Here is a 10,082-nt window from a genome sequence, read left to right on the forward strand (position 1 = left end):
AAAAAAGTTTTACACGAAAGCACTTTTATAAAAGTACTTTTTTAAAAAACTTTTATGAAAGCATAAAAGCACTTTTATGAAAGCATTTTTATAAAAATAATTTTACACGAAGTACTTTTACGAAAGTACTTTTACAAAAATAATTTATAAAAGTACTTCTGTAAAAAGTACAGGAAGCCACCATTTTTTAATGGTGGAGATTACAGGAAGCCACCATTTTTTAATCTGTAGCTGCATTTTGCCTATAAAAATGAAAAGCCACCTTTTTTTGCATTGTTTGGGCATCTATTCTATTGTACAGGAAGTAGTCGGAAAGGAAAAGAAATTCTATCTTGAGGTTTCGTACTTCACTTGAATGATTGAATCATTCTATTGATGTTGGTTTATGTTTGTGGCCTTGTGGGTTAGTGGGACTTCTTTACCCCTCTGTATTCATTATATATTTTTTCTTTCTTTTTAATGCATTACTTTCCTTATTAATAAAGATAAAAATTTCTCTCCCTAGGCTAGGCGCAGTAATATTTGATCTATTCTCTCATCCACTTGAAATTTCCAATTTCAAGGTTGATGCATATAACTTTAACACTACAAAAAATGGTCCATTTTATATTTTATTTAGCATTGCGGTTTGCTTGATTCCTTGGAAATGGCTTTTCAAGTAATAAAATTATATGAACACATTTTGTAGAACAAAAAATACTCAAGATAAGAGTGATTCAGGGTCATAAGTGCAGATAACATGCACAACCAAACCCACAAAGAAAAGAATAGTCTAGTGGTGACTCAAAAGTTGTTGCGATGAAGGTTTCATGTTGAAAATAGGTTTAGCTAGGCAAGCAATTGAGGGTAAAAACAACAGAGTCAAAGGCATCATACAAGCAGTTTTGCAGAATAGATGCTCTAGCCATCATTGCCAAACCTATCTCAACAATGTTTCAATTCATTCAGCAAAGCCATTTTGTTGGTTAGTATGAAGATAGGATTTGCAATGAGTAATATACTAGTTGAATGAAAGGGCCCAAGTAAAGGTTGATGTTTTGTATCACCATTAGTTTAACAAATTTTCAACTTGATTTTTTAAATTGAATAAATAGATTAGGCATTTAAGATTTGCTTTTCATTGGGAAAAATCCAAATGAACTTGGGCTGGATTTGGAAAGAGTACAAATGCAAATATGTAGAGCGCAAAACCTTATATTTTGTATTATTTTGTATAGATTTGTACTATATATATTTGTACAATGCAAATACATAAAAAATAATAAAAATATAAGGTTTTGCACTCTATACATTTGCATTTGTACTCCTAGGCTCAGTTTGGAAGGAGTACAAACACAAATATGTACAGTGCAAAACCTTGTATTTTGAATTATTTTGTATATATTTGTATTTGTACTCCTTCCAAACTAAACCTTAGTAAAAAAATCCACAAAAAGAATGTAATATCTCTAACCTTCAATAGTGGCATAAAGAAGAGGGTCCCTAAACATTGAAGTACAATATCCCAAGTGGACAAGTAAAAGAGAACGGAAAGCTATGACTCATGCCAAGAGGGCATGATGCATGCGTGATCAAAGACTTTTAAACAAAGTTAACACATGGAATTTTCTACATTAAAATCTTCTATTTTTTGGTTTCCTCTTATTTATTATGTTATTCTTAACCAATTATCTTCCATGGATCATGCAGGTGTATGTTTAGGTATGGTGCTACTTCTATCCAGTTATTGGTTGTACCATGTTTTGAAGAAAAGACAAATAAAGAAACGAAAAGAAAATTTCTATAAAAGAAATGGTGGTTTGCTATTGGAACAACAAATTTCATCAAAAGAAGGCAATGTTGAGAAAATAAAAGTTTTTACAGCAGATGAATTAGCAAAGGCAACAGATCAGTATAATGAAAATTGAATTCTTGGTCATGGGGGACAAGGTACAGTTTATAAAGGTATGCTATCAGATGGAAGAATCGTGGCAATCAAGAAATCCAAGATAGAGGATGAAAGTCAACTTGAACAATTCATCAATGAGGTTGTCATACTTTCTCAAATCAACCATAGGAATGTGGTTAAATTGTTGGGTTGTTGTTTAGAGACAGAAATTCCTCTATTAGTTTATGAATTCATCTCTGGTGGAACTCTTTTCTACAATATTCATTATCAAAATGATTTCTTATTAACATGGGACGATCGCTTAAGAATTGCCACAGAAGTTGCAGGAGCAATTGCTTACTTACATTCAGCAGCTTCAATACCAATTTACCACAGAGACATAAAATCTTCAAACATCCTCTTAGATGACAAAGGTAGGGCTAAGGTTTCTGATTTTGGGACTTCAAGATCAATTGCAATTGATAAGACTCACTTAACCACTATGGTACAAGGGACGTTTGGATATTTGGATCCTGAATATTTTCAATCAAGTCAACTCACGGATAAAAGTGATGTTTATAGCTTTGGGGTTGTTCTTGTGGAGCTCCTAACAGGGGAGAAGCCAATTTCTTTTACTAGACCATTAGAAGGGAGAAACATTGTGACTTATTTTATTTCTGCAATAATGGAGAACCATCTTTTTGAAATTCTTGATGCTCAAGTCTTAAAAGATGGTAGAGAGTATGAACTCCAAAAGGTTGCCAACATTGCAAAAAGATGCTTGAGTTTAAATGGAAAGGAAAGGCCAACAATGAAAGAAGTTGCATTGGAGCTCGAGGGATTGAGAAGGTCTGAAGGATATTCTCATGTTGAACGAAACATTCAAGAGGTGGAATGCATCATAGATAAACCAATAGGCCTTTGGGATACAGGTTCAACTTCAACAGGATGCAAAAGTATGGAGAACAGTTTCAAAACACAAGTTGATGAGCAACCACTACCGCATAGTCCATCCCTGTAGTCATTTTTACTAAGATATAGATATTAAAGATATTCAACTTTAGTTGTATTCCAAAGAGTATTGCATTTGTGTTGTATGTCCTCTCTCTACTTATCAATACCCATATGTCCTTATTGTTTCACCATAGGTGTGTTTTATACCATTTAGTTGTATGATCCATATTTTACTCTTGATATATTTGAGATATGAATAGTTTCTTAAAAGAATAATCTTTTAGCAATTAATTCGCACATCCAAGCTAATGGATTTCTAGTTGGTTAAAGTTGACTATTAGCATTCTTTTCCTAATAAATTATTCACTTGGTATGTGTAATTTGACAAATAAACTTTAGGGGGTCATAGAAAGAATAAGATGAATTAGGGGGATATATGTGAAAAGAAAATGGAGGAAGTATATCTTTTTCTGATCATTTTGCACCACTCCAAATACAGAGACTTTGGATCCAAACCATGGAACTGCAACCTATTTGTAGTGTGGCCAGCGGACCACATGTAAACCCTTGATTCCCCATTCATGTGTACAATCTATATATATAAATTGGTCTTGCCATGTCAAGAGCCCTATCATTGCTTCAAACCCCCCTTTCTAGTTTTATGTTTTTTTTGAATTTTTTATTTTTTTAGTTCCACATAATTATCCATTAAACCAATAAGGAAATCACATATGCTTAACTATTTCTAATAACCATAAAGAAAGAGGGATTTGTTTTTCTAATGTTTAGCTAAGTGGCACCACTTCCCCCTAAATTGTCTCTAATTCCTATTTATCTCATAAATTATCTCTAGTTTAGTAGAGAGATTCTCTCCTAAACTATCTCTAATTCCGATTTATCCTCTCCCCCACTGTTTATCTATATCTATCTAAAAAAAGTTTCAATTAAAAAAATTCAGAACTATTTAAATGTTATAACAAAATTATATACTAAATTTAAAATATTTATTTAGAATAAAAAGAATTCATAGATTTAATAATATTCATATTATTGATAATTCTATATTTTTACAAAATTCATCAAGAAATTATGTAGTAACAATATAAATTATAATTTTATGAATTATTCAATTTAAATTTTATTCAAATAATAACAATTTAAAATTAAAATATAAAACATTATTTAAATATTTCAATACCTAAAAATCTTAAATAAAAAATATTAAAAATAGCTAAATAATATAACAAAATATTTAATATTACATAATAACATTAAAATAGATAAAATTCAAATAATGAAAATTTTTAAATATTTTAAATGTTATTTAATTATTTAAATAACAAAAAAATTAACATGACAAAATTAACTAATGTAGATATTTAACATGACAAAATTTTAGTTATTGTTATTATTATAATTAATAACCAAATACAAATGGGGGAACAAAATATTATAATGTTAGAAAATGAAATTATTCATTAAGTTATATTGAAAAATAAAAGATAAATTAGTGTATTTTTGTTAGTAAACTACCAAATAAAAAATATATTTAATAACAATTAAAAAATTCAATAAATCCCCATAGTTACACAAATGTAATAAAGTTTTTCAAAATTTTTCATAAAACTACATTTTCGTAAAGTAACATATTTGAAATTAAAAGATATAAAGTATTTGAAAGTTTAATTAAAATGCATTAAATAATTATTGAAACTTATTAGAGTATTTTGGAAATTTTAGGAAAATTTATTACATATGACAAATTTTGGAAAACCATTAAAAAATTATGTAATTTTCATTACAAATTATTGAAAATTATTATAGATAAATGACTATGTGACATGGAAAACTATAATATGAACAAATTATTATGGAAAATTAGTATAATATTGGAAAAAGGAAATTATTGGTTAGTTTATATTAGAAATTATAAGATAAATTAGTATAATTATATAAGTAAACCATATAAAAGGAAAATACATTATTTAATAAAAAATTAAATAAATTTCAAAATTACACAAGTACAATAAATTTTCCAAATTTTCATAAAGTTACATTTTTGAATATTAAAGACATTTTAGTGTACATTTAGAAATTTACCATGTGGTTAATACTCAATATATCATTTTGATCATTTCTATCATCAAATTGAATATTGGGTTGACGGGGACAATGTTTTCAAAACTAGATCAAACTAGATGGTTAGACTTGAAAAATTGGGAATTGGACATCGTTTCACCTCAAAACCGCTTTTTCTCCAAAAACCGTTTATTTGTTTAGCGAACCGCTAACCTGGGTGGTTGAACCGTCAACCCGGGCAACAATTTTTAGCCTTCTTTTTGTTTTTCTAATTTTTTATTTTTTTGTCAAAGCGGGTCATCCATTTAGACTGAACATATAGACCGTTTGACCCCAGAATGGTTCTCTATCTGGTCCAATTTTAAAAACATTGAATAGGGAGTGGGTGCCTTTCCTTAAGCTTGGCTTGGTGTGCGGCATGGCCTGGCCCAAGGTCCAGCCCATGGAGTAGCCCGACTCTTGGCACGACACGGCCCGTGCTGGCTTGAGTCATGGGCCATGCCGAACCAACACCCCAAATTATCCTAGAGGAGTGAGGCATGGCCCAAGACGCCTCGTGAGTCAGCACAGCATGACTCACACTTTGTACAAGCCACATACGAGTCGTGTTGTGCTGACCCAACATGACCCAATTTACACCTCTACTTGAACCTGCCCAATACTAGGAATGAGGCCAGGATGTTCAAGGATTCTCCATCCTTGATGAGGAGTGGGGTGCCTTGCCCCTGAACTCACCCGACATTGAGGAGTGGTTACCTGGGGATGGGGTGGGGATGGGATAGAATGTCTTGACTATGGGGCAGGGAAAGGGATGGAGTGCCCTGCCTTGAACCCACCCCGTTGTCATTCCTATATAATTATTAATTATTAGTGAAATTAATAAAATGTTAGCATTTATAATTATTTTTATTTATTTAAAATTAATCAAAATTTTATTTAAAAATAATAAAAGGAATAAAAATTATTAAAATTACTACAAATTATTAATAAAACTAAATTTATTAAAAAATTTATTCATATTCAATTAACAATAATTATTTTTATAAATCAACATTAAAGGAAAAATAAAATTATTAAATCTTTCAGATTTTCCCGTGCATCACACGGGTTGCTGCTAATATAATAATAAGAAAAGAAAAAGGATAGAGAAACCTAGGCCTCAAGTTTACTGGGCCCCAAAGAAAACATTGTCAGATTTGATATAAAAAGAGTTTTGATAAATAACATTAGTGATTTGAGTTTATTTGTCAGTTAATTTTTCGACATTATATATTTTCTATATCATAGTGGAAACATGGTACTCAGACGTCATGAATGATGTACATGAATTCTCATTAATTGCCTCTTATACACGTTGCCATTTTGATGTTCAATGGCTCCCATCCTTTTCCTTGGCCAAGTGGTAGTAGTTATTGAGTTTCAGCAGTTATTTGTCAGTTGTTTTCTTCTTCCTATTTGGTTTTCTTTTGATTCCTCATCCACTGCTGGTATGTTTAACCAACTTTGATACGTTTTTGTTTGGTTTGATTTTTGAATTTCATTTTGTCTATCATTTGTTCCCCTTTTCTTCTATCTATCACGGTCAAGATGCGTTGGTGTTACGGTTGAAAAAGATGCAGTTTCCATGCATTGACCTAGATTTGTATACTGCCTTGACCTCATCAACTTCACTCACAAGTTTTTTCCCACCTGATATTCATGTCGGTGAAAGAATAAAGACAAGCTTTGCTAGCTGTTTGATAATTGTCTTCCTGTTTTCTCTTGACTAGAGGCATATGATAGCTACCAAATCTTCGTTACGTCTAAGCTAAAGCATCGTAAGTCAAAAGTAATTTCAGACCCTAAGCACCATACGACATTAGGTTTAAAATAAATTCTAGGATGGACTAGGAGCCAAATTGAAGTCTAAGTCGTTGAGTGAAGTCAACGGAAGAAGCCACCAAAACTGAATAATTAGTTCATTTCAACGGGGAATGGGTGATATATATTGATGTATAGATACTTATTATTATTGACTATTATTGATAAATGTTGTTAATAACATTCTGATAATTGATAGTTCTACCATTTCGTTTAAATGGATGGTTCGTTCTGAAATAAAAATTATAAGTAAAAAATTACGGAATCGTTCTGGCCACCGGTTTTCAGGTTGACGGTTTGATCATCTGGTTCGAATGGATGGTCCGTTTTGACAATAAAAATTATAGGCAAAAAATTGAGTTTGTGAGGTCCATTAAGAGTATCATACGTGTTATATATGTCATTCGAGCGTATGACTCGTACAACCCAAAAATGGAACCGTTTTGGCAACCGGTTTTTTGGTTGGCGGTTCAACCATTTGGTTTGAACGGATTACTCATTCTGATAACAAAAAATTACAAGCAAAAAATTACGAAACCACTCTAGCCAACAGTTTTCGGGTCGATGGTTCGATCATTCAGTTCGAATGGATGACCTATTCTGACAACAAAAATTATAGGAAAAAAATTGAGTGTGTGAGATCCATTTAGCAGTATTGTACGTGTTATATCATTCGAGCGTGTGGCTCATACTTCCTAAAAACAGAAACCGTTATGGTCACCAATTTTCGGGTCGACGATTCGACTGTTCGATTCGAATAAATGACCCATTCTAACAACAAAAATTAAAAAATAAAAAAATGACCAAAAACCATTGAACAGGTCAACAGGTTAACGATTCGACCACTTGGGTCAATGGATCGTTGACTGATTCAATGGTTTTTGGCCAAGGATCAGAATTGGGGTAAAACGGAGCTGGTTGCCTGGACGGTTCCCAATTAAAAAAAAGGCCAAAAACTATTGAATGGGTCAACAAGTCGACGATTCAATCACTCATGTCAATGGGTCATTGACTAATTCAACAATTTTTGGCTAGGAACTGGATCAACGGGTCAATGGGTCAATGGTTCCATTCCAAGCCCAATGAAGCAGGGCCCCTCCACTAGTCTATAGTTAATCTACTAGACTACTACTTACTGCTTCCAAGTTACAAGCTCAGTTTACTATCGGCACCAATGTAGGGATGCAACTTGGGGCGGGATAATCCGAACCCAGTCTCGCTGAAAAAGTAGGGTTTAGTTGAAGTTCAGGTTAAGATTAGGATTAAAAAGTACGAATCCAACTTAATTTCAGGTTGGATTAGAATTGAAGCCTTATCAACCCAGCCCAATCAGTATCTAACTTAATTTCATATTTGCATATAGAAATATTATATAAATATATGTTTGTATATTATTATTATTATTATATTATCATTTTTATTATTATTATTATCTTATTAACTTAATAATATTTATTATTTTATAATATTAAGGTTTGGGCTTTTTTTCATAAGTTATAAACAGCTAAAATAAGAATGGGCCATTCTGATTCTAATTCTAGGCACTTGTTTCAGGAAACCAACGGATCCTTAACATTTTATATTGCTTTGGGCTCAGGTCTTCGAGTTGGGTTTATTCAAATTTTGATAATTTATATTTAACATCAAATGATTTGTTTAATATCCAAGAATTCCTATTTTGTCCTTCAACGTTTGCTTCCTCTTTTTTCTCTGTTTTATGCAATCATGGCAAAACTACAACCTTCCCTCCCAAGCTTTGTTTTTGAATCTCACAAGGATTGCCAAAGTCCCACCTAGTAGGATCCTTATATCCCTTCAATCCTTTGTCCATGGCTTAACGAATAGGCTTCCTATTGAAATTTCTTTTGTAAACCACATACTTTGACAAATTGTTTGATTCTGGTTTTTGTTTACCTACTATACTGTATACATTGGGGTTCAAAATTTAATGAGGTTTTGTTGAAAAATGAAGTCTTGTTGTAAAGGTGATTACAGCTGAAAATGCAAAGAAGAAAAAATTTCTCTTTAATGCATTATTTTCTTCTTTTTAATGCATTACTTTCCTAGAAATTTGAGTTTTTCTTTATGTATTTTTTTTTGTTGATGACCACTGAGAAACATTTTGCCTATAAAAATGAAAAGCCACCATTTTTTGCATTGTTTGGGCATCTATTCTATTGTACAGGAAGTAGTTGGGAAGGAAAAGAAATTCTATCTTGAGGTTTCGTACTTCACTTGAATGATTGAATCATTCTATTGATGTTGGTTTATGTTTGTGGCCTTGTGGGTTAGTGGGACTTCTTTACCCCTATGTATTCCTCATATATTTTTTCTTTCTTTTTAATACATTACTTTCCTTATTAGTAAAGATAAAAATTTCTCTATAATGAGTTTCCCATCTTAAATATATCAAGCCTCATGTTCTAAATAAAATCAACCCAAGTTAATGTTTTCTAATAGGTTCATTTGTTATAGCACCCCTATAGTTTCACATATTTATCAAAACTTATTCAACAGTTTAATACTACAATTGAATATATCAAGGCCCATGTTCTAAATAATGAGTTTTCCATCTTAAATATATCAAGCCCCATGTTCTAAATAAAATCAATCCAAGTTTATGTTTTCTAATAGGTTCATTTATTATAGCACCCTTATAGTTTCACATATTTATCAAAACCTATTCACCATGTAATACTATAATTGAATGGAGTTGTAATCGAATAGTTCAGGCTCAAATTCGATTAGGCTCGATTCAAGTTCAGTTCTAATTGAGTTCAAATTGAGTTCAAACCTTGGGGTAAGTTCGATTGGTTATTTGAGCTCAAGGTCAACTAATAAAAAGTTTGGCTTGATTAACACACATACACACACACACACACTCATACAAACATGCATACATACATACATATATACATGCATGCATGCATATATTATAGAATATAAAAATATATTTTATTTTCAAGCTTTCAAACTGACTTCAAACTCATTGAATATTTAATCGAACTACGTAATATTTTAGTCAAGCCCAGCCAAGACATGCCAAAGTTTGGCTTGGCTCAATTGCATCCCTACTACAGTTTGCATATTGATAAGGGTAAGTTGCTAAGACACCTCCCCTAAAGTTTACAGTTATTGTTAAAACCTCCCCTGAAGTTTGATAATTGTAATAACCTCCCCTGGACTTTTTGACAATGTTGCAAGTAGATCCCTTTTGTTAGAATTGTCTAAAAGAAGATATGAAAATGTCCTAAATACCCATTCAGTCACTTTTGACCAAAATATTTATTTTCTATATTTTCTCTTCATATGAATCACTATC

General features: G+C 31.6%; 1 pseudogene; it reads left to right on the top strand.

The window, feature by feature from the left end:
• Nucleotides 1-1,694: 1,694 nt before the first annotated feature.
• On the top strand, nucleotides 1,695-2,888 carry LOC148802528 (wall-associated receptor kinase-like 22 pseudogene; annotated as a pseudogene).
• The last annotated feature ends 7,194 nt before the right edge of the window (nucleotides 2,889-10,082 follow it).

Source organism: Nelumbo nucifera, chromosome 2, assembly GCF_055504915.1.
Source record: "Nelumbo nucifera cultivar China Antique chromosome 2, China Antique-T2T, whole genome shotgun sequence".
NCBI classification, from domain to species: Eukaryota; Viridiplantae; Streptophyta; class Magnoliopsida; order Proteales; family Nelumbonaceae; genus Nelumbo; species Nelumbo nucifera.